General features: G+C 35.8%; 1 protein-coding gene and 1 pseudogene across 25 annotated transcripts in view; both read right to left on the bottom strand.

Annotated features, from left to right (window-relative positions):
- RIMS2 (regulating synaptic membrane exocytosis 2) overlaps window positions 1-26053 on the bottom strand; it is a 467197-nt gene that overhangs the window by 420585 nt on the left and 20559 nt on the right. The window lies entirely within an intron of this gene.
- LOC123833222 lies at window positions 24499-25173 on the bottom strand (annotated as a pseudogene).

The following is a 26053-nucleotide window of genomic DNA, read 5'->3' as shown; positions in this document are numbered from 1 at the left end:
GCCATGCCTAATGCCTAAAAGTGTGAACAGCAATGACCGGATAGTTGGAATAAACCCATCATCTCCCAAGCTATCTACTTTAAAGTATAAAGTATTTGTTCAAAAGTACAGGTTCTGATATACTTATTAAAAATCAGTTTGTTTTTCCCTATAATCACGTTTCAAATAAACACATGGGAGGTGAGAGTTGAAAAACAAGATTCACTTTAGTGCATGTGTTACAAAAGTGTTATCCTTCCTCTATAAAGCAGAAGTAGGACCAAGAATATGCAATAGACTTAGTCATTGCAGTATAACAGTATGGGCTGTGATTTGAGGTCATAAAAACAGGCCAGGAGAAACACTTACTATATAAAGATTTTGAGTAACCCAGTCAGGTAGGCACTAACTCGTTTTTACTGTTACCAAGTAGCTAATATTTATTAAGTCAAGAGAAGCATATCTTTTTGTTTTGTTGCTAATATGAATAAGGAACTGGTTCTCAGTGGATCAGGACTGGTAATTTATGTATCTCTTGACTTTCACTATAATCATAATAGGTAAATAATTTTAATCATTACAAAACCAATAAGTCAGATGTCAAGACATAGTGATTGGGTGATATATCAAATGTTTAAGTAGCTATCTCTCAGTGAAAGGAGTAGTATTTCTCTTATTGACATATGCCTCGATTTTTTACATTGATACAAAGAGCATGTTTTTTTTTATTTTAAAAATACATAGTCATTTGGAATTCCTATTATTTTTATCTATCCAGATAAAAGTACCTAAAATAAAAAGTATATGAAAACTGCTCTTCTTAAGACTAATAATTAGGTTGTTATTCTTAAACATGAACCACTGAGATAATGCCTTAAGGTGTGAATATTTTAGATTTTTGATTACATAGAGGAAAAAATAACAGGAAGTTATACTCTGTTAAATTAGCACAGGTGGTAGCTGACCTTGGATGCGCCAAAAGCAATCAAGGCTTAACTACAACAAAAGGATGTACACAGCTCACACCAGGGGTGCACCTCAAGTACCCAGCTTAGGCAGGAGGGAAGACTATGCCACTGGATCCTACAGAACACCTACAATATTAAGGCACTCTACCAAGCCTAGGAGACATAGCTGCTCTATCTAATACACAAAAACAAACATAGGGAGGCTGCCTAAATGGGTAGGCAAAGAAATATGACCCAAATGAAAGAACAGAACAAAACTCCAAAAAAAGAACTAAACAAAATACAGACAATCTACTAGATGCAGACTTCAAACACTAGTTATAAGGATGCTCGGTGAACTTAGTAAGAACTTCAACAGCATAAAAAGGGCATAAAATCCATAAAAAAGAACCAGTCATGAATGAAGGATATACACTAATTAAAATAAAGCACAATTTACAGGAAATCAACAGTAGAGTGGGTGAAGCTGAGAATCAAATCAGCAATTTGGAATATAAGCAAGCAAAAACACCCAATCAGAACAGCAAGAAGAAAAACAAATTCAAAAAACTGAAGCTAGTGTAAGGAGCCTCTGGGATAAATTCAAGCACACCAACTTCACATCATGGGAGAGACCAAGAAATATTGGGAATCTATTTGAAAAAAAAAACTTCCCTAACTTGGTGAAGGAAATACACATATAAGTCCAGAAAGCACAAAGTCTCAAACAAGATGAACCCAAAGAGGCCCACCCAAAGACACATCATAATTAAAATGCCAAAGGTGAAAGATAAAGAGAAAATCTTAAAAGTAGCAAGAGAAAAGCAGTCAATTAACTACAAGGGAGTCCCCCTAAGACTCAGATGATTTCTCAAAAGAAACTTTGCAGGCTAGAAGGGACTGGCAAGAAATAGTCAAAGTGATGGAAAGCAAGTACCTACAACCAAGATTACTCTACTCAGCAAGCTATCATTTAGAATTGAAAGACAGATAAAAAGCTTTCCAAACAAGAAAAAGCTAAAGCAGTACATCACCACCAAACCAGCATTACATGAAGTGTTGAAGGGTCTTCTTTAAAAAAAGATGAAAAATATGAACAATAAAATGGTAACAAATACATATCTATCAACAATTCAATCTAAAAACAAAAACAAAATTAAAAAAGCAAGCAAAACAGAAGAATTGTAGATACAGAGAACATTTTGAGGGTTACCAGATGGGAGGGGGATCAAGAGGATGGGCAAAAAAAGAAGGGATTAAGAAGTACAAATTGGTAGTTATAGAATAGTCATGGCGATGTAAAGTACAGCATAGGAAATAGAGTAGCCAAAGAACATATATGCATGACCCATGGACATGGACAATGGTGTGGGGATTGCCTGAGGGATGCAGGAGAGGCTGTGTGGAGTGGGGCAGAAAGGGAAAAATTGGGAAAACTATAATAGCATAATCAATTAAGATATAAATTAAAAAATAAAATAATAATTTAACAAACAAAATAGAAACCGAAACATGGAAACATAGGACAGGCTGACAACTGCCAGAGGGGAGAGGGTTGGGGAGCTGGGTGAAAAAAAGGTGAAGGGATTAAGCAAAAAAAAGAGAAAAAGAATATATAATATATTGTGTTTGTGTGTGTGTGTGTGTGTGTATGACACATAGACATGGACAACAGTATTATGATAGCCAGAGGGAAAGGGAAGTAGGGGAACTGAAACTGGGCAAAGGAGGGGATAAATGGGAATGGAAAGAGATTTGACTTTGGTAGTGAGTACATGATGCAGCATGCAAATTGTGTCTTATTGAATTGTAGACTGGAAACCTGTATGTTTTTATTAACTCCAATAAATTCAATAAATAGAATTACTTGATCTTTGAGTCTCATCGATCAAATAAGCATGGTACGACCTCACTCCCAGATTTTTTCACTATAATTTAATAAAATGATACATGTAAAGCATTCAGCATGAAGTCTGCTGGTGGCTCTTAGGTCCTTCCACATTTTCTCCTTCACTCTAAGCTTATAGTATTCAGAAGACTGTTACTCATATTGTCAAATTTAGCTACCCAAAAGCCCCTTGCTAAGCCTATCATTAATCAAAATGATAGGCTCACTGTTTGGTAAAATCTGAAAGTGCAGAAGCCAACCAGATGACCAAGGTTCACCACTGGCTCCTGCAGCCTAGTCAAAATGTTGAATTCTGGCAAAGGTCTGCAGGTACTGCAAGCAGATCAATTCAATGATGGGGTTAAATATTTTAATATTAAAATCCTGACCATGTATTTGAGCCTGATGTGACACTTGCAGAATGAATAATCACATTTATGAACAAGGTTCTTGGTAGTTTCCAGTATCAGAGTCAAAAGTTTAGAATATGGGTTCAGACAAGGCTTTCTACAAATGCAGCTCATTGCTAGACTACTTAAAATAATCAGAGTGAACTGACAGGCTGTATGCCAAGGGAAGACAAAGCATTTTCTACTATCCTCCACACCTACTCTCACTCCTATTATTAGCATAGGTAGTTAGCTAATTATTAATAAAGGAAGGAAGCAAGGGAAGCTGACATTGTTGAGCCTATTGGGCTGGCGGGGCGCATGGGCCTGTTTGCTTAGCCAGAAGACTACAGCTCCACACTCCCCACAGAAGCATAGCATTGTCCTGACAAGGATTAACACCACTCCCTTCCACTCTCCAGTACTGTAGTGCTAGGGGGAGCCAGGGGAGGTAAACGTATGTGCAACAGAAGTTAAAATGGTAGAGGATGGTGGTTGACCATAGAGGCCTGTCAGCCTAACCTGGGAAAGGAGCTGGGGGTGGACCCATCAGAAGCCCATGAAAGCTTGGGAAGGTGATTGGTTATTCTGCAAAAACTCCAGGGAATAAAGAAGAGCTCTCTCAATGACCTGCATTCACTCTCTGTGCTCTCACATTCTCTCCTCATAACCACGTGGCCCTAGCAGTGGCATGATCATCAGCCCTTCAGACTCAAAATACAGGCTCCAGGCAGGAGAATGGATACCACAGCAAAGCAATCAACTGCAGCCAGGAACACAAACTAAACTAGGTGGATGGAGAGAAAGGGAGGGCTAGAGTTAGCTTTAATACGGCACAGAAACTCTGGATACCAGCCTTTGTTTTGACCTTTTTGAAGACACAGTTGTACTTTTTCCATGGTGGGATGAATGGAGATGGGACACAGGACAGTCTCCCACTCAAAAAAAACCTAGCCACACCACAATCTCCCATGCATGAATCCATGAAATATTTTTCTCAGGATCCTATGAAAGAGCCCACTTCAACGGGTAACACTACTGGTCTCACCTCTCACAATGCTAGAATAAAATTTCATTACGAGTAAGGAGGTCTGACATTCAGAGCTGATGATGAAGACAGTTGTTCTAGTTCTGTCCACAGTTTACAGTTGTTTCTGGCACGCCCACTTTGCAAAGGATGGAAAAAAGAGAAAAAGGATGTGATGATACTGAGACCAACCATATAAAATAATATTCTGAAGTTGTAAACAAATTATATTCAAAAGTTCCTCAAAAAATTATATTAACCAGGAGACAATAGTAAACTGGATATATCAAGCAAGGAGAAACAAATTCCTCTAGATGACTCATAAAAAGAAAACTAATACAATGTACAGATCTCAGATTAGTACCTCCTGGTATTTATTGGCCTAAATCAAAGGTCAGCAAAGTTTTTCGGTAAAAAGCTAGATAGTAAATATTTTAGGCTCTGTAGGTCAAAAGGCAAGACTTAGGATATGTACTACTAACATAACAAGAGAGAAAACACATTTCCACAAAATTCTTATTGACAAAATTCAAATAATTGAGTGCAATAAGTCTATTAAAAGAATATAATGGAATCCTTTGGGAGGGAATAATATTTTACTTAGTATACAAAGTTAGTATTCCAAATCATCCAAAGAAATTACAAATGTTTTTCTGTTAATGGCAATCTATAACATGACTTCACATATTTCATCTTAGAAATGTCTTTTCACAGATAAGAAATATTAAGTTCTGACATTGACCATATTCATCACTCAAACACTTATAGGCCTGAATTAGACTCTTCTCTTGATCTTTGCTTTCTAGCGTGTCATTACATTGAAAATTAAGGTTCAATGATAGCTTTTCAATTGAATCTTTAAATATGTAAATTTTTGGCACCTGCCTCAAAGCCTGAAAAATATTATTGGAACCATAGTTGAAGCTGGGAAAATACATACACTGAAAGTTTATGTGGGAATGGAGAACTTGCTACTAGTTGTTTTAACTTTTGATAGCATAGGGAACATAAAAGCAGCTGAAATCATTTGTGATAAATAACATTGAAATGACTGTATCACAGTACAATAAATTCAACAGATAAGCACAGTTTTGCCTTGGAAGTAATTATAGGTTGAACTCAGAAATTTCACCAATTCTGCAACACAAATTCCCAAAGCCATGCAGTATTCAGCAACAGTGGTTAAGGGGTTTTTCTTCTGTAAAGACAGATAAAATGAGATAAAATGTCGGCCCTGAGCTCAAAAACGTGTGAGCTGTCAAACTTCTATGTGATAGAGCAAGCCATGATACTCAGTTTCTGTTTCTGACAAAAATGCACATAACTGATGGTTAAGTCCAGAGAGAGAACTAAGTTCACTGTTGACACTACTGTTTTCTGCAAAGCACTTACTTATCAATAACATAGTGCGAACCAAGGGTGTTAAAAATCTTATATTTCCATAAGGCTTGTAAATTCATCCAATTTAGCCTTTTCCTACTCCATACAAATTTTTATCACCAGTTTTAACACAAATTAGAAGATTCTACTTCACGTTGTAATGAATTTGTGTTTTCTTAAATTCTTTAAAAATGGTCTTACCTCCTGTTGTTCCACACAGACTATTCATAGAGGCATATTCTTCAGTCACAATTCAGTACTGACTCCTCAAATAAACAACAGAGCAGTACCAATAATACCTGTCAACTCAGCAGGACCAAGGCAAGCTATTCAAAATCATTTGCCTTGTTTTTTAATTGACAGTAAGGTGTTGCTCCTAAGGTCCTCAACTCTTTGAAAAATTATTCTCATTGAAAAGCTTACTGTCTGTAAGCTTTCAGATACTTTCAAAACCTAAACTGCTTACTTGAATACAATAAAGCCAATCAACATTACAGCAAATATTATGTTGTTCAAAGTGTGATCAATTTTTTCTTAAAGCTTTTAAATAATTTAAAATGATATTAAGTATTGATCCTAAATGTATCTTCTGTACCACATACAATTTTAAAGACATAACCTTAGAACAGAGAATGTTAAAATAATTAGCAGAAATTGGACATGTACTAGTAAAGCTCAAGTTTTATATTTCAATAATCATTAAAAATCTAAAGTATAATTCACTTGCTTCATAATGCAACAAGTGGGTAAAAGTTAAATTCTTCTAATACTAGAATTATAAACATTAAAAGTGGGAAAAGCCAGAGATAGACCATTCAGCCCCATCTCTTAATTTTACAAATGAAGGAAGATATGAAACTTCAAGGCCACAGAACTGATGGAAGAGGTAGGACTGTTGCTACCTCTTGTTTTCACTTTTATTAAAGTATAAAAACTGACTTTTCAATACGTGAGTAAATTGAGGTGGCTAATCAGAAATGGCCCTGAATTTATCTTTTGTAATATTAAAATAATCATGTTTATGGCTCGAAACTAGTATTATCATTGCCAACCTAATCAATACTATTCATGTATCCATCAAACAATAATGAGTTCAAACTATGCAATAAAAAAATACAGCAAGTATTTTAAATAGCTCAGAGTCTAGCGGATACACAGACACATACACATACAGATCATTTTATTATAGTGTCACACACAGAATATAGGAAAATGCAGTACTTTTGGACTAACTATATTAAGTTATTTAATAAATACTTAAATAAATTAGATCCCTTGCCAGCAAAAAGAACTTTCTAAGATCCCATTAGAGTAACTGTACTAAAAAAAAATGTAAACAGCTCAGTAGATAAAGTATCTGATACAAATGCATACTATACACACACACACACACACACACACACACACACACACACACATAATAGGTATTATGATTGTACTTCCAGTCATGTTATGATTTTTATCCAAATTTTCAAATACCTTTAACTCTCTGGCTTGCTTTGTACTCCATGATATTTTTGATGAACAGAAATTATCTTCAATAGAATACAATATACCAATCATTTGCTACATGGTTACTGCTCTTTTATTCCCGTTTAAAAATTCTTTCCCGATCCCAAAATCATTGAGATGTTTTCCTGAATTGTTTTCTAGAAATTTTATTATTTTGCTTCCACATTTAGATCTTGGATTGATATGTGAACACAGCATATAGTAGGAGAAAAATATTAGTTCTTTCCACCAGAATATCACAATTGGCCCTGTACTGTTCATTGAAAACACAGTCTCTCCCTGCTGCTCCTGCTGTGCTCTTCCATCATAAACCCAGGTGTCCACACATTTATGTTTTGTTTGGGTTCTCTGCTCTGTTACTCAGCTGTTTACCTTTGTACAATTAGCTCAAGGTCTTAATTATGGCAGAATTATAATAATTCTTAACATCTGGTAGAGTATTTGCATTTCTACATAAATTTTAGAACTAATCTATCGGTTTACTTAAAAATTAAAATAAACTGCTAGAATTACTGAATCAGCAGATAAACTTGGAGATAATTAACATTTTAATAACACTGAGCATTCCAACTTACCAACATTGTTTAATTCTTATTTGTCTAAATAATGTTTCATTGTTTTCAGTGTGAAAACCTTACATATCTTTCCTTAGATTTATTTCTTGTTATATGATGTGAATCATTATATTTTAGACTTACTTTCTGGTGTTGTATTTATATCAAAATATACTTTTCTATATAAATTTCCATATATTAACTTTGCATCCAGAAACCTTGCTAAAATCCTCATTAATTATAAAAGTGTATCTTTTTTTTTAATTCTCTCTATACCAACATCAGCAAATGATGGGGGTTTTTCCCTTCCAAATTCATAAATGATATATTTCTTTTTCTCACTGGCTAGGCCTCAGGAGAAGTGTTGAGAGGGGGCAATCCCTTTCTCTGTCATAAGTATGGTATTTGCTATAGACTCTTTGTAATATTTTATCAGATTAACGATGTTCCTGTCAATTCTTAATTTGCTGAGAATTTTTATCAAAAATGGATAATGGATTTTATCTAATATATTTTCTACATCTGATGGCATTATCATAGTTTTTGTGAATTACATTGATTTTCAAATGCTAAACCAACCTTACACTCCTGGAATAAACACAATTTAATCATGTTCTATTATCTTTTTTCTTTATAGACTTCGGCTAATTGGGTTTTTTTTTTACAATTTTTCTTATACATTTCTAAGGAAAATTTAGCCATAATTCTCTTTTATAATAAGTAATATCAGGTGTTAGTACCAAAGTTTTGCTGACCTTACAAAATGAACTTTAAATTGTTCTCATTTCTTTCTATTCTCTGAGTTTAAAATAAGTATTATTTCCTTTCCAGAGATGTCTGCTAAGCCATCTGATCTTTAAGCTTTCTTTGTGAGAGTTTTAAAAGTATAGACTCAGCCCTGGCTGGCATAGCTCAGTGGATTGAGCGCAAGCTGCAAACCAAAGTGTCGCAGGTTCGATTCCCAGCCAGGGTACATGCCTGGGTTGCAGGCCATAGCCCCCAGCAACCGCACACTGATGTTTCTCTCTCTCTCTCTCTCTCTCTCTCTCTCTCTCTCTCTCTCTCTCTCTCTCCCTCTCCCTTCCTTCTCTAAAAATAAAAATGAATAAAATCTTAAAAAAAGTAAAAAAAAAAGTACCAGAGTCTTTAAAAAAAAAAAAGTATAGACTCAATTTCATTAAGAGTTACAAGGTAGGTCAAGTTTCCTATTTCTTCTTGTAGCAATTCTGGGAAGTTTTATTTTTCTAGACATTTATCCATATCAATTCAATTTTAACTATATTGTCATAAATTGATCATAATATCCTTTCATTACTTCTAATGTCTATAGGGTCTATAGTGATGTCCTCTTTTCCATTCCTCGATACTTGTTAGTTGTACCTTCTCTCCTCTCTTTTTTTCATCAGTGATATCAGGTGTTTACCACTTTTTATCATTAATCATTTTCATTGTTAATCTTATGTTTGTTTTTCTTTTCATTGATTTCTCTCTTGCCTTTATTATTTGCTTCCTTCTTTCTCTGGGCTTAAGTTGCTGAGGTTTTGATTTTACTTTCTTGAGATAAATGCATTAAATCATTTTCACCCATCTTCTTTTATGACATATGGCCAGAAAGCCATCAAGTACCTACAAAGGAACTTAGCTGCATCATACAAATTCTGACAAGTTGTACTTTCATTATTACTCAGGTAAAACTATTTTTAAAGTTTCTTTATAACTTCTTCATTAATCCTTGGGTTATTTGGAAGTAGATTTCTTGTTTATAAATATATGGGAATTTTCTAATTATACTTATGTTACCAATTTCCAGTAATGTTCAGAGAACATACTCTGTACATTTTTATTATCTGACTTTTGTTGAGAATTGCTTTATGATCCTGGATATGGTCAATTTTGGTGTTCCATGTGCACTTAAAAAGAACTTACATTCTGCAGGTATTGAGTGCAGTGCATATGTCATAAAGTAGAGCATATTAATTATTGTTCACATATTCTATATTATTACTAATTTTTTGTCTACTTGATCTATTGAGGGTCTGAAAAATCCATTATTTGGCTCCCTTTTCAGTCTTCTGCTATGGTCTTTGTTTTGCTTAGTTTCAGTCATATGAGCTTGTCTCCAGAGTGCCTGGTTATTTTTGTGTGCATGTAAGACATTTTGTGAAAAAACTATAAAAATTATTTGGGCCTAGAATAACATTATCTTCCTCCAAAAGGAGTTGACTTTTGTTTAAATAGATGGCTAGAGTCACTAACAATCCTGGCTATCCTTAATCCCATCAATGATTCTAGACTAGGTTTTATTTATAAGTAGACCTTCCTATTTTTTATTTACCCTAATTCCTAAGGCATAGCCCTTCAGGGTCCCAACCCAAGCCTGGGGGATTTGGCAGGAAATCTCCCTTCTTGGTGGACCCTAGCCTCAAACTGCTGCTCATTTAGCCCCAATCTACGAGTGTGTCAAAAGCTCTACTCAGTTTCTTAGCCTCTCAGACACCTCTACTGGTAACAGAAGTTTCTCCTAAGGGAAAAAAGCCTCACATGCCCAGCTCACCTCTTTGAGTTTCCTTCTTCTCCAGGATCTTGTCCCCATAGTCTTCACTGATGTGTTAGCTCTCTGATACCTTCAAACAGATGATTTTTATACATGATCCATCTTTTCTAGTTGTTCTCAGTGGGAGAGTTAGTCCAAATTGCCTAATCCACCATCACCAGAAGTGCACCTCTCAATTCCTCTTATCTGTAAAATGAGGATAATAATGACAACTTCCTCAAACATATTATTAAAAGAGATTAGAGTGCCTATTACATACTAAGTGCTCAAGAACTTTCAGCTATGGTTTTGAGCTACCTTTCACTAATCCAAAACAAGGCACAGTTAATAATGTATGTTGTGGTTTTGCCTGCCTACGATCCATTCTCCTCTAACACCTGAAAATTCCTTTGACAAACTAGTCCTGAACTACTGAGTGATCTCGATGTAGCTGTCAATCAAGGTGCCATGTCCTCCTCTGATGAAAGGTGGGCAACTAATCAAAGCTAGTGCAGATCTGTGTCTCTACTGGTAATGTGACCTTTAAGAAGGAATTGGTAAAGCTGGTCCACACAAACAGCAAGTAGCACCATGAACAGGCCATCCATTAATTTTGGATATCAAGAGCTATCCAAATTTCTGTCTTTTCCAGGGACTAGTTATTCTACTTTTCTGAGAGCTACCATACTCTTATCATAAATACATTTTCTTCTTAAGTTAACCAGGGTCCATTTTTTGTTGATTGAAACCAAAATACTTAATTGATACCCAAATGGAGATCTCACTTTCAACAGTTTTCCACAGGTCCCTACACTTAATCTTTCTGTCAACCAGAAAAAAAAAAAAAGAAGAAGAGGAAAGTCTTAACATTACTCTGGGAGTTGCAAAAATGTTTCTTCTCTATTATGATTAAAAAATCAGTACTGTATAACTTCTCTCTGTGCTGGTTCTGTGTCGGCTCTCGGCTCCATTCCTGCTCTCCCATGCTCTCCTTCTATTTCAGAAGGCAAGACGCCTATAGACTACATTTCTCATACTCCCTTGATAGCTGCTTTCCTTAAGTTCTGCCTCTGGGAAACACTAGTAAAAAATTTGGTGCCAAGAAAAGATAAACCATTTTGTTTTCTTCCTTCTGTTTCTAGTTCCTGCAGAGACAGCAGCAATATTCCAGGAACCTCAGCAGAAGGTTGATCATGGGTTCTGTCTACAGCAGCAATAGCAGCACCAGATACTATCTTGCAAATGCTGGTTACTGCAACAGCAGTGCAGTTGCAGTAGAGGTAGCAGTGGGTGACTGCTGGCTCTAGAATCTTCTAAGGTGAATCCGGTATCATCAACAAGACTACAGGCTTTCTACATCACTAGATCCACAGGCTTCTAGGCTTTCTACAAAGCAGTAGCAGCTCCAGGGGTAGCAGTAATACTCCAAGAATCTTAGCATCATAGTAGTTATGGGCTCAGTTTGACACCATTTTCATTTTTTGTCTTAGAAGTGGTAATGGCTTCCTACAGTTGGTGATCTTTCAGTAAAGTCAACACCCACTTCTTGCTTCTCCAGCCCTTATTTTTTGTAATAAATTTCCTACGTTAAATTTCCTTTGTTTGAAATACTTAAAGTAACTTTTTCTTTTTTAATTATATAACTTTCAGTGTCATGGGCATTTTCTTTTTCTATCTTTCTATTTTTGTGTTTCTTTTGTCCAATCATTTTTTTCATTCATCCACTCCACTTCTCTGCCCTCTCTCTTCATTTTTTTTGTTGTTGTTGTTGACCTAGTTCTTAAGTATACTAATAGCATCTATGTCATTTTTTTAATTATAATGGCACTCAGGGCAAAAGAGATTAAAATGTTTTCAATTTAAGTAATCAGTAGTTCAAGTACAAAAACAATAAGTTCCTCAGAAATAATAACGCTTTATTAAAATCCTATTTTTTGTTATAATTACAAATGTCAATGCCTGGAAAAAATGAAAACACTACCATAATTCACCATTTGAGTGGCAACATCTTCTTAGCCCAAAAGACTCAAGACAAGTAACAACTTTAATTAAAATATACGTTATAATTAATAGCCTTAGGTTATATTTCATATATGATTTCAAAAATATCATCATTATCCCATAATAAACAAGAAAACCTTAGCACATGTTTCAGAAGATAACAATATGACAATGTCAAGATATTTAACTCACCTAACAGTTTTTCAAAACTCCACTAGTTGTGTTTAGAAGACACAACAACTTCATCTGTTCACTTGGGATCACAAACCAAACAACATTTGTTCAAGACTAAATTCTTGTTTGGACCAGAAACCTGGTACCTCTCTTGTACCACTCTAAAATACTCTCTACCACCACTTCCCCTCCCCTACATCAGTACACTCAAATCCTGTACCCTTAAATTGCCATTATATTTAAAATAAAACCAAACTCTTTGCCACATCATATAAGTCTCTGCCTAATCTGGCTGGCTTCTGCCTACTGGTCCATCCTCAATTTATCTACTTTCCTTACCCAACACATATAGATAAGGAAAGTAATCAATGGTCACAGAATTAACCTAACTCAACATACACAGACACACATGCATGCACAAAGTCCCTTTCAGTCCTTGGGCAAGACCCTCCTGTGCAATTTCCCCACATACTTTGTCTCCTGTCCTCTCTCTTCTTCCAGAGAAGTGGCTGAAATTAAAGTTAATGACATCTTTCCTAGGCAAATCATAGGTAGCAAGTAAATTGATGCTCAAGCAAAAACTGAAGGTGGAAACTGCACTGTTCAGCAGGGAATACATTAACATAGAATGGATACTGAATATTCAAGAGATCTCCCCGTTCTCCTATGTGGTAAAGAGTAAATCATCTTCCATGTGCTTCCCCCTTCTATATCTCCCCCTCCCTTCCCCTCACCTCTCTCATGCACATGCATACTTACACCCCACATCCTCATTTCTGGCTACACCAAAATGATTAACTCAGGTTTACCTTCAGGTTCAGCTTTTAGAGTATTTCTAATACTATACTAAAATTCCCTGACATTGTACCCCTTCATAATTCCTACAGTACTTTGAAATGCTTTAAATAATGTGTCTTTAATTCCTTAAAAATTCATTACTGAGCACCTACCAGGCACTGTGCTAACCTCAAAAAGGTTACATCACCACACACAATTCCTGTCCTCAGTCTCCACATAAAAGTAACTTCTTAATAACTAGTTTAACCTGTAAATAACTATCTGCTTAAGGTTATACCTTTATTTAATCAGCCATTTAGAAATTTTAAGGTTTTTTTATTCTTATTTGCCATTTGGGAAAATATAAATGATTATTTTTTCTCTAATGTGCTACAGATTGAGGAAAGAAGATTAAAGAGTAGGAGAATAGTGGATGCCCAAAGAAGTCATTCACAAATGGGAAAAATGTATCAAATGGTAAAACTAGGATAAACACATGATAGGTTCCACCAAGTTTATTATTTTACTGAGGCCCCACCCTTGTTCTCATCAAACCTGGCACACAATAGAAACTGCCTTGTCATTAGTTGTCTTTGGGCCACAAGAATCACAACAACCCTGTTTTAAAAGACAACTATTTTTTTCTGTTTTACTGAGGCTACTATAAAAAAGCTATGTCTTAAGAGGGTCTGTTAATCAAGGTGATCATTCCACATAAACCCCAGGAAAATACTGATGAAATTTAATTATAATGTCATCCTACTGTCCCTTAACCTTTCTCTTAAGTCACTACCATAAAGCTCTTACCCATATTTTAATAATACTCAGGTCCAAGTGAACTGATAGGCTAAAGAAATTACCTAAAGACAAACCAGAAGCAACTAAACCACAACTTATGAAAAAAACCTATGCAACAGAGTGGGAAAAAAATTCTTAAATAATATAGGAGTTTTTTCTTTGGAAAAAAACTGTACATTTAGGAAAATACCTTGATAAGCTACTTCCAGATGGAAGGGGAACTCTACGGGAATAGTTTGGTATGTATAAAAATTAACAGAAATTGGAGAAAGAAGAAATAGAGGAGAAAAGAAAGAGAGAGAGAAAAAAAAAAAAAGGTGGGTTAACATTATGCCCATAAGTTGGAACTTGAGTGCTCAGTGACTTTTAAGAGGGGAAAAGTATAATTCCATTTGAATTCTCCACCTCATTATCATTATCCCTAAATCTCCAGAGAAATGCTATAAACACTATTGCCTAATATGAGTAAAATTTTAGAATCCAGAATATAGGGCTGTGTTCCACATTTGGCTTGAAGACAGAATAAAGATAAAAGCAAAACATACAGCAAAAAATAAACAGTGGAATGTTTAATTTATTTTGTTATAATTATGTTCTGTAAGTATTAAAAAACAATAGAGGAGAACATGCCATGAGTATGCATGGCATGTTACAGGTGATGAAGCAGATGATCAAGAAATATATTCATAAAAAAATTATGACATCCTTTTAGGTAAAAAAAAAAGTTATAAAAAAGTACTAAGCAAAATATGAAATTGTATATATAAGGCCTGTCCAGAAGGTATCCAACCAGGTAATATGAAAAATAGAGACATTTATTAAAGAAGATAGAAGATACAAGAAACAACATACGTACATAGGATCATGATGCCTCAGTCCCTTTCAAAATAGGCACATTGGGACCTCACATATTCTCCCAGGGTCTCTTCCACTGTTCAGAACACTTTGCCAAATCCTTTGTTGCACTTACCATCAGCTGCCACATCATATTTTCCTGAATCTCATCAATGGTCTGAATTTTCTTCCCTTTCAAAGGTGATTTTAGTTTGGGGAAAAGGCAGAAGTCACAGGGCACCAAATTTGGGCTGCAGGGGGACTGAGTAACTGGATTTGATGTTTCACCAAAAAACTCTGCAGGAGACATGATGCATGAGCAGGCACATTGTCATGATGACGCTGCCAATCACCAGTTGCCCATAGCTGCAGCCATTTTTGTCATATTACATCTCTCAACTGAAGAAAAATGGTGAGGTAGTACTCCTTATTAATTGTTTGGCCTGGAAGGGCATGTTCTTGATGGACTTCTTTCCAATCAAAAACACAGTTAACATAGTCTCAATCTGGCTGTGACTTTGCCACACCTTCTTTGTGTGTGGAGAACCAGGTGACTTCCATTGGGACGAGTCAGCATTCATTTCCAGACAATAGCTGTAGACCCGCCACTCATCTCTGGTTATGATCGTCTTGAGGAAATATGGTTCTTTGTAGTGGTTTGAAACAAGTCATTAGCAACTGCAGCACGATGTTTATTCTGCTCTGATAGCAGAAGTCACAGAACAAATTTTGCCAGGACATGTTTCATGCCAAGATCCTGCATCAAAATCTCGGACACAGTAGTTTTTGGAATCCCAGATCAGCTTCTAGTTCTTGCACAGTCAGCTGCCAGACTTTGTTGACTGCAGCCTGTACACGTTCAACATTCTCAGGTGTTTCACTTGTTGAAAGCTTTCTAGAATGTGGATCACTTTCAACAGCTTCTCGACCATCTTTGAAGCATTTGTGCCACACTTTTATTTGTGCTGCACTTATTGCATTGTCTCCCAATCCCTTCTGAATCATCAGAATAGTTTCCATTGAAGAATGTTCAAGATTAATGCAAAATTTGATGCAAATTCATTGCTCTACTCACTCAGTATTTGGATTCGACAGCCACACAGTACACATGCTCACTCAATGACATCTACCATCCCCACTGACAAGTATAGTGAAGTCCTCATTGTTCACACATGTACATTCCAATACACTCTTCTTGGCTGTCACGTTACATCTATGTCCTGCAAACCATTCTCATTATATTAACAATGGCTGGGCTTTTTCCAGACAGACATCATATACCATAACAGCATATATGTAAAGCATATGGTGTATATATATAGAATATATAAAAACAAACAGTTGTGTAAGGTGGTAAGAGATTAGAGAATTTGGTCTTTTTTTAAAGAGTGTGTTATTGTTATTAACTTTTATACTACTAATTGAAATAAATGAATAGTCTTTGAATTTTCTATTTCTATATAACGGAGTCAATGCTCTAGGTAAAAGAATCTGAAAGATGGTGATTTCAGCACCTAAGATGGTAAGAGAACTAATATAAATTTAAAAGTATTACTACTCAGATCAATTTGAAAAGGTTATGAACAGCCTTGAAATATACATTTGTCAAACTACAGATAAGTCCATAGCACGGCTTATTTGGGCAAGCAGTTTGCAGAATTTTAAGAACAAAAAATTTTTTTAAATACTATTATTTGTCAGTTACAACAAAACTTTAAAAATGCAATTGTTAATGACAATAGTAGAGTGAAGCTGAGATACAGATGAACTATTTTCAGCATGTTGTTTAAAAAAAAAAAAGACATCCCACTTTTCAGACTCAAGAGGGCAATTTGCTATTATCAACAATCTCAAAAATTCTTTAGTGAAGAAAATGTTCAGGGACAAATACTCAAATGAATTTCACCTGTGTTCCTCTCACTTCCTCTCACATTATTCTCATCATCTAACCTCAACATTGACCTTCACATAAGCAAATGAATCTAAATTCAGATAGGGATAGCAAGAACAACACTGGTAGCAGAAAATGTAATCTAAAATTCATAATACCTACTTTTTTCCTATTAAAGTCTATTGCATACCTTCTGTGTCAGGTGTATTATGTTTGCATTTCACCATAATCCTATGAAAAAGACATTATTGTCCTTGATTTATAGATAAAGCAACAGAGTCCAAGAGATTGACTTACTCGAGATCACACAACTAGTGACTAACAAACTAGGATATGACCCAGAGTTGCCTAATGCCAAAGCCTCTCCTTTATACTTCTTACAAATGTTGTACTGCCTTGACTTCTTGAACCAACTAAGGAAACACAGGATTAGGAGGAAAATAAGCAGAAAAAGCAGTATTTGCAGTCATAAAGATACAGCCACTTACAAAGCTATTTTAACTGATTAGATTGAGACTATAGAAACTCCCCTAAATTCTAACCAGATGAAAGCAAGAAGGAAATTTTTACTAGACCTAGTATCTTATATTGTTACAAAAGCCAGCCCAACTCTAAATCAAAATCCCTCTGACCCTGGTAACTTTAAGCAGACGTAAAAGTGAAGTAGCAAAGCCATAAAAAACAAGTACTGAGAACAGAGTCCTGAGCCTAGGCCAGATATGAAGAGTTCTAAACTGATGATTAAGCATTGCTTATAATAGTTAGAAAAGGGTCCAGGAAAGAGAACTAGATTAGAAACTGACTCTAAACTGGAAGGCTATAACAAAGATTATTCATGAATCACAGAATGAATGAGAACTGTGGGGTAAAGCCAGGATAAAACTAAGAAATGTGAACTGGAAAGGGTGGGAAATAAGAGAGTGTTTGAAAACACTGGAAATACTGAAACATATGGTAAATTGTGAGACAGTAAATTGTGAGCTATGGCATGGTTATATAAATTCCTGCTGCAAAATCTGGTGGCAGATTGGAAGCATGTGTTCCAAAAACAATTCCATAAGATTCCTATTAAAGTTGAAGAAAATGAGTAATGAGTTTTGTGCCTTTAATGTTATCTCAGTCTCTTCAAAGGTGTATTTAGCATAAGTTTTTACTTTTCTTATTTTCGACTTAATCTTTATTGTATTTTTTTCCATTACCATTTAAACCCTTATACTCCCCTTCCCCCAGCAATCACCACACTGTCGTCCATGTCTATGAGCACTTTTTCTTTTTCTTCAATCCTTCCATCCCCTAACCTACCCTCTCCACTAGCTGTCATCCTGTTCTCCATCTATGAGCTGTCCCCATTTGCCTTGTTAGTTCAGTTTGTTCATCAAATTCCACATATGAGTGAAATCATATGGTATTTGTCTTTCTCTAACTGGCTTCTTTCACATAGCATAATGTCCTACAGGTACACCCACACTGTCCCAAAGGGTAAAATTTTCTTCTTTTTTATGGCTGAGCAGGATTCCATTTGGAAAATGTCCCATGGTTGTTTTATGCACTCATCTACTGATGGACACTAGGGCTGCTTCTATATCTTGACAATTGTAAATAATGCTGCAATGAACATAGGGCTGCTTATGTTCTTCCAAATTAGTGTTTTGGGTTTCTTCGGATATATTCACAGAAGTGGAATAACTAGATCGAAAGGCAGATGCATTTTTAACTTTTTGAGGTATCTCAATACTGTTTTCTATAGTGGCTGCACCAATCAGCATTCCTACCAACAGTGCAAAAGGGTTCCCCTTGCTCCACATTCTTGTCAGAACTTGTTGTTTGTTGATTTATTGATGATAGACATTCTGACAGGTGTGAGGTGATATCTCACTGTGGTTTGAATTTGCATTTCTCTGATGATTAGTGATGTCGAGCATCTTTTAATGTCTATTGCTACCTGTATGTCCTCTTTGTAAAAGTGTCTATTCAGGTCCTTTGCCCATTTTCTAATTGGGTTGTTTGAGTTTTTGGTGTTGAGTTTTGTTAGGTTCTTTATAAATTTTGGACATTAAGCCCCAGATGTAAAGATGTATTGGCAAATATGTACTCCCATTCTGTGGACTGTCTTTTTATTTTGTTGAAGATTTCCATTGCTGTATAAAAACTTTTTAGTTTGATACAGTCCCATTTGTTTACTTTTCCTTTTCTTTCCCTTGCCTGGGGAGATATATCCAATAAAGTATTGCTATGAGCAATGTCAGAGATTTTGCTGCCTATGTTTTCTTATACGATTTTTATGGTTTTGGGTCTAACATTTAAGTCTTTGACCCATTTTTAATCTATTCTCATATGTGGTGTAAGGGGTGGTCAAGTTTCATTTTTCTGCATTTAGTTGTCCAATTTTTCCCAACAACACTTATTGAATAAACTACCTTTAGTCCATTGTATGTGCTTGCTTCTTGTGTCAAATATTAATTGACTATAAAGGTGTGGGCTTATTTCTGAACTCTATATCCTGTTCCATTGATTTGTGTGTCTGTTTTTATGCCAGTCTCATGCTTTTTTGATTATTATGCCCTTGTAGTACAATTTCATATTAGGTAGCGTGATTCCTCCAAATTTGTCCTTCTTTCTCAGGATTATTGTTGCTATGTGGGTTTTTGTAGTTCTATATAAATTTTTGAAATATCTGTTCTACTTCTGTGAAATACATCATTGGAATCTTGATGAGAACTGTACTGAGACTTACAGCCAAGATGATAGCATAGGGTAGATCCACTTTGCTTCCTTGCATAACCAAAAGGACAACAACAAATTTAAAAATAAAAAATAACCAGAGCTGCCAAAATATTTAACTATGGAAGTCTGATAACCAAGGAGTTAAAGAGTAAATATTATTTCGGACTGATAGGCAGGGCAGAGATGGGCAGTGAGGGATGAGAGGATGCGTGGCTAAACAGTGGCTGGAGGACCGGGTAGGTGAGGTGGTGGCTGGTGGACAGGAAGGTTCCACATTTGCTTCCAGATAAACCAGGAGGAACAACTGAGGAGAGAGATAGACTGTGCAACCCAGGGTTCCCACTTGGGGAAATAAGGTCTCAAAACCTCTGGTTGTAAAAACCTGTGGGGGTTGCAGTGATGGGAGAAACTCCCAGCCTCGCAGTAGTGTTTGCTGGAGAGACCCACAGGGTTCTATAACATACACAAACCCACCCAACCAGGAATCAGCACCAGAAGGGCCCAATTTGCTTGTGGGTAGTGGGGAAGTGACTGAAAGCCAGTAGAAAGCCAAGCAAGTGGCACTGTTCCCTCTCTGACCCCTCCCCCACATACAGCACAAAATCGCAGTTAAGTGGGTTGCCCCCCTCTTGTGAATATCTAAGGCTCCACCCCTTAGAACAGGCACGTCAAGACAAAGAAATGTGATCCAAATGAAAGAACAGATCAAAGCTCTAAAAATAGAACTAAGCAATGAGAAAATAGCCAACCTATCAGATGCAGAATTCAAAACACTGGTAATCAGGATACTCACAGAAATCGCTAAGTATAGACACAAAGTAAATGAAGAAGTGAAGACTATACAAAGTGAAATAAAGCAAAATATGCTAACTAACAGTGGAACTAACAGTGAAGAGAAGAAAACTGGGACTCGAAGCAACAGTTTGGACCAGAAGGAAGAATTAAACATTCAGCTGGAACAGAATGAAAAAATAAGAATTTGAAAAAATGAAGAGAGGCTTAGGAACCCCCAGGACAACTTTAAATGGTCCAACATCCAAATCATAGGGGTGCCAGAAAGAGAAGACGAAGAACAAGAAATTGAAAATTATTTGAACCAATAATGGAGAACTTCCCTAATCTGGCAAAGGAAAAGACTTCCAGAAAGTCCAGGAAACTCAGAGAGTCCCAAACAAGTTGGACCCAAGGAAGCACACACCAAGGCACACTATAATTACATTACCCAAGTTTAAAGATAAGGACAGAATCTTAAAAGCAGCAAGAGAAAAGGGGACAATTACCTATAAAGGAGTTCCCATAAGACTAGCAGATGATTTCTCAAAAGAAACCTTGCAGGCAAGAAGGGGCTGTAAAGAAGTATTCAAAGTCATGAAAGGCAAGGATCTACATCCAAGATTTCTCTGTCTGGCAAAGCTATCACTTAGAGTGGAAGGGCAGATAAAGTGTTTCCCAGATAAGGGCAAGTTAAAAGAGTTCATCATCACCAAGTCTTTATTACATGAAATGTTAAAAGGACTTATCTAAGATAAAGAAGATGATCAAAACATGAACAGTAAAATGACAACAAACTCACTATCAACCAATGAACCTAAAAAAAAAAAAATAAGAAAACAACTAGAACAAGAATAGAATCAGAGAAATGGAGATCACACAGACAGTTATTAGTGGGGAGGGGAAAGGGGGACAATGGGGGGGAAGTGTAGGGAATAAGAAGCATAAATGGTAAGTACAAAATAGACAAGGGGAGGTTAAGAACAGTATAGGAAATGGAGAAGCCAAAAAACTTATATGTACGACCCATGGACATGAACTAAGGGTAGGGTTGAGGAATGTTGGTGGGAGGGAGGTGCAGGGCAGAGGGGAATAAAGGGCAGGAAAAAATGGGACAGCTGTAATAGCATAATCAATAAAATATTTTAAAAGAAACTACATTGAATCTATAGATTGTTTTGGGTGGTATTAACATTTTAATGGTGTTAATTTTTCCTACCCATGAACATGCTATGTTCTTCCAATTATTTTTATCTTCTATTTCTTTCCTCAGTGACTTATAATTTTCCAAGTATAGGTCTTTTACATCCTTGGTTAGGTTTATTCCTTGGTATTTTATTCTTTTTGAAACAATTGTGAATGGGATTGTTTTCCTTAATTTCCCTTTCCGTTAGTTCATTATTGGCATATAAAAAAGCAACTGGTTTCTGGATATTAATTCTGTACCTTCTACAGTGCTGAATTCACTTATCAGTTCTAGTTATTTCTTGGTGGAATCTTTGTAGTTCTCTAAATACAGTACAATGTCATCTGCAAATAATGAGTTTTACTTCTTCCTTTCCAATTTGGATGCCTTTTATTTCTTCTTGTTTGACTGCTATGGCTAGGACTTCCAATACTATGTTGGATAAAAGAGGTGAAAGTGGACATCCCTGTCTTGTTCTCAATCTTAAGGCAGATGCTTGAAGTTTTTGCCTATTGTGTATGATGCTGGCAGTGGTTTTGTCATATGTGCCCTCTAGTATGTTTAGATATGTTCCCTCTAATCCCACTTTGCTGAGAGTTTCTATCACAAATGGGTGCTGGATTTCATCAAATGTTTCTTCTGTATCTATTGATACGATCATGTGGTTTTTATCCTTCCTTTTTTTTCCCTAGAGCAATTTTTTTATTTTGCTCTCCAGCATTCAAAGAGATGTGACCTACAAAAAACTAGACACAAAGGCCTTTTACTTAACAACTCTGTCAATTACCAAAGAAATGAATTTGCATGCCTTACTTTTATTCCAAACAAAAAAAAATCCCACCTTATTTTTAAATGTATTTTATTCATTATGCTTTTACAGTTGTCCCATGGGACGGGAGTTGCAGGGCCGAGGGGAATAAAGGTGGAAAAACCCCATCTTTAATATAGGCTCATACAACTAATAGTTAGGTATATGAAAACATAACACAATAAACATTAACAATGTTGGAGGAAGGAGCAGAGGGTAAAACCCCAAGATAAAGAATCTTTCCCAAGCAACTGGCTATCTTGTAGATGTCAATAGTTGAATGAGGACAAATAGGTTGCTTTTACATACTGTACTTCACTTATCAATGAGAACAGTTTACTCCTGGGACTCCTAAAGGCTTTGATAGACCTACTGGTAGCATGCCATTAGATTATTCCTCAGCTACAACTCTGCTGTCTCAAGCCACAGCTTCCTCATTTCAAAATATCTCAGGAATTTATAAATGGGAATATGACCAAAATGTAATACAATACTGAAATTTGGAAAACCAGCCTGGAAGGAGTGTTAAGTCACAACTGTGAGATTTGAGATTACATTTGATCTCTTTTCATCCAGAAAAGTTACAAACAAAATACTTTCTGTAATTAAGCCTTCTTATAAACATATTAAATCTTCACTCTGTGGTTCCCTTAGAATCCATCTAGAATCCCTCTAGATTCCAATTATATTAACTTTATTGTTATAAAAAAATTTCCTATTTAACTAAAAAATAGTGCAAAACAATGACAAACATGAACCAAATGAAAAATCATGGACTCTAATATCTGCCACTTATTTACTGTATAATCTTCCAAGTTTGAAATTAATAAAACAAGGATAAAAATAACCTCCACTTTATACATCCCTTATGTGTATTCTACTATATTTTCAAAATCTTTACAAATTAATTTTAAACACCTCTATATTCTTAGATGAATAACTTTATATGAACTTTAAATATGTGGCAGAAATAAGACAAATATGAGTGATGGAATCAATATATATAGGCAAGTTGAGCTTCATATCCTAATAAGAAACTAAGGAATCCAAAACATTTTGATACTATAAAAGTTATTTATTCACTATATACAGAATATGTCCCCTATAAAATGTACATGTCAATCACTAAAAAGTGTAACTTGGTGAACATTTTCTCAATTACAGAACATACTAAATCAGCTGAGATAACAGCTCCCTGTCTGCCTCCAAATAATCTAATTATAGCACTAATTATAGTGTTCTTCATATCTAATGCAAAATGAAATACTTTCAGGGGATTGTTTCCTAATGTGTTTGAGGAGGCAGAGTTAACAATTTAATATAATTCTAGTATATTACAGTCACTACACAATAAACTAGTTTATTATAGATTAAACATCATTTTTTCATTATTTGTACTAATGGGATGCAAACAGAAATAAATACCAGATACTTTTAAATGGCAGATAACCACAAAAATTACTTATCTTTGATAGTATATTGGGTTTTACAATTATATTGGATATGAATGGTGTAAAACAGTCACAAATAATACACCTCAAACAAAACAATGAGGCCATACTATAATGTCATTCACTAGATTGTGCTTGGTAGATATTTACTGAATAAGTGAATTTTAATCTATTTCCCCCCAATTACCTAGTACAATTTTTCCTCACAGTAAGGGCTCAGTAAATGTTTCCTGAATATACTGACTAGGAAAGAGGTGAGAAGGGATGGAACCTCTTAGCTGGATGTCAAGTATTATAATTGGAATTTACCTCTGAATGAGTGTTTAAGGAAGATATAAACTGCACATGGCATACAGGTAAATAAACTCAGATACCAACAAAGCAAACCATTAAGCAGAAAATAGTGGCACAATGGCAAGATTTGCCAATAGCAAAAACTGTAACTGACTTTAAGAGATAACCAAGAAAAAGTTTATACTGGACCATACCTTTTCTCACTCAATTCAGTTTGAAACAGACCAGTAGAGGCACTGTAAAGAGACCAGTACAGGCACTGTAAAGACACTCCAGCTGCATTTGATATTTGGACATCCTAGTTTCCAGTAATTTATTATGGTCCTGTTATCCATGAATCAATATAAATGTATTCAAATCTAAGGATTAGTTTCTACAAGTACAAAGTTGAATTTCCTTTTATTTTTCCTAAAATTCTTATATTCATACTTGGGATTTCAATTATTCCATGTAGTTTCAATAACATTCTTTTATCTTTTCAGACCAGAGTCAAAATATTCACATCATATTCATACTGCAGCACCTTCCACCCACCCTTTGGTCACTTTAACTACCCTCCTTTGTTTCTTTTTCCACTTTCTCATACCTTTCTTGAAGTGTAGTAAGCAGAACTGTACTGGGTATTCCGGCTGCCATTTGATCTATCATTGTTGGAATGGCTTCTGCTATGCTGGGGTCTTCTAATCAGTCTACTGTTTCTAGGGCTATAAGATCTTCTACAGTTGTAATCAAAGGACCAACTTCTTGATCTCCTTCCATAACTTCAGCTTCTAGAACATCTATATCTGTCATCATCATAGCATGAAGAACTGTACACATTCCTCCCTTGCTTGGCTTTCATCTGATTTGGAGTCCTTGGCTTTCATCTGATTTGGAGTTTGGGGGGCTTCCAGTCCCCCTGTGCAAACTGTACTTCAATTTGGCAACCACGAATGCATTTTCTGTCCAAATTATGTAAATGTAAAGCACCTTTGGTGTCATGAACATCTTCAAATAGAACATAAGCAAATCATCTTGGCCCACGAATGTAGAAATCAAGTGGAAAATACACATACACTATAGGACCGTAACGACCAAATTCGTGTTGTAAATCTTCAGACCTGGTATCATCTGCCACGTTCCTTACTAATAGAGACATGTTGGGGGGGGGGGGGAGCACAGATAGCAGGACATGATACTGCGTGATCTCCACAGGGGCACTAACAGGCTCAGCAAACCAACTATGGTTCCACTGGTGGCTCCTCCTATCCTTCATTTTCTTTATGTGGTGAATCACATTTATTGATTTGCAAATGTTGTACCAAGCTTTCATTCCCAGAATAAATTGCACTTGATTATGGTGTATGATCTTTTTGATGCATTGTTGTATTCAGTTTGCTAATATTTTGTTGAAGATTTCAACGTCTTAGTTCATCAGGGATATTGGCCTAGAAGTTTCTGTCTTTGTAGTGTCTTTATCTGTCTTTGGAATTAGGATAATGCTGGCCTTGTAAAAAGAGTTTGGGAGTCTTCCCTACTCTTGAATTTCACGAGAGTTTGAGGAAGAGAGGTGTTAGTTCTTCTCAGAATGTTTAGTAAAATTCACCTGTGAAACCATCTGGTCCAGGGCCTTTATTTGCTGGGAGTCTTTTTTATTGCTGCTTAAATTTCACTAGGTGTAATTAGTCTATGCAGATTCTCTGATTCTTCCTGATTTAGTTCTGGAAGATTGTATGTTTCTTGGTTTTTATCCATTTCATCCAGACTGTCCAGTTTGTTGGCATATAGTCGTTCATAATCTGCTATTTTGTGGTGAAACGCTCTGAAGATGTTATTAAATTCATTTGATCTAGTGTGTGGTTTAAGGCCTCTGTCTCCTTCTTTATTTTCTGTGTGGAAGATCAATCCATTGAAGTCAGTGGGGTCTTAAAATCCCATGCTATGATTGTATTTCTGTCTATCCCTCCATCTATATCCATCAAGATTTGCTTCACATGGTTAGGTGCTGCTATGTTGAGTGCATAAATGTTTACTAGGCTTATATCCTCTTATTGGATTGTTCACTTTATCATTATGTAGTATCCTTCTTTTCTTCTTACTATAGCCCTGGTTTCAAAGTCCATTGTGTCAGATATAAGCACTGCTACCCCAGCTTT

The sequence above is a fragment of the Phyllostomus hastatus genome, unplaced genomic scaffold, assembly GCF_019186645.2.
Source record: "Phyllostomus hastatus isolate PE091 unplaced genomic scaffold, TTU_PhHast_1.1 phas_scaffold_21, whole genome shotgun sequence".
Classification (NCBI taxonomy): Eukaryota; Metazoa; Chordata; class Mammalia; order Chiroptera; family Phyllostomidae; genus Phyllostomus; species Phyllostomus hastatus.
Note: the sequence above shows the minus strand (reverse complement) of the source record. Positions and strands in the feature narration are given on the sequence as shown.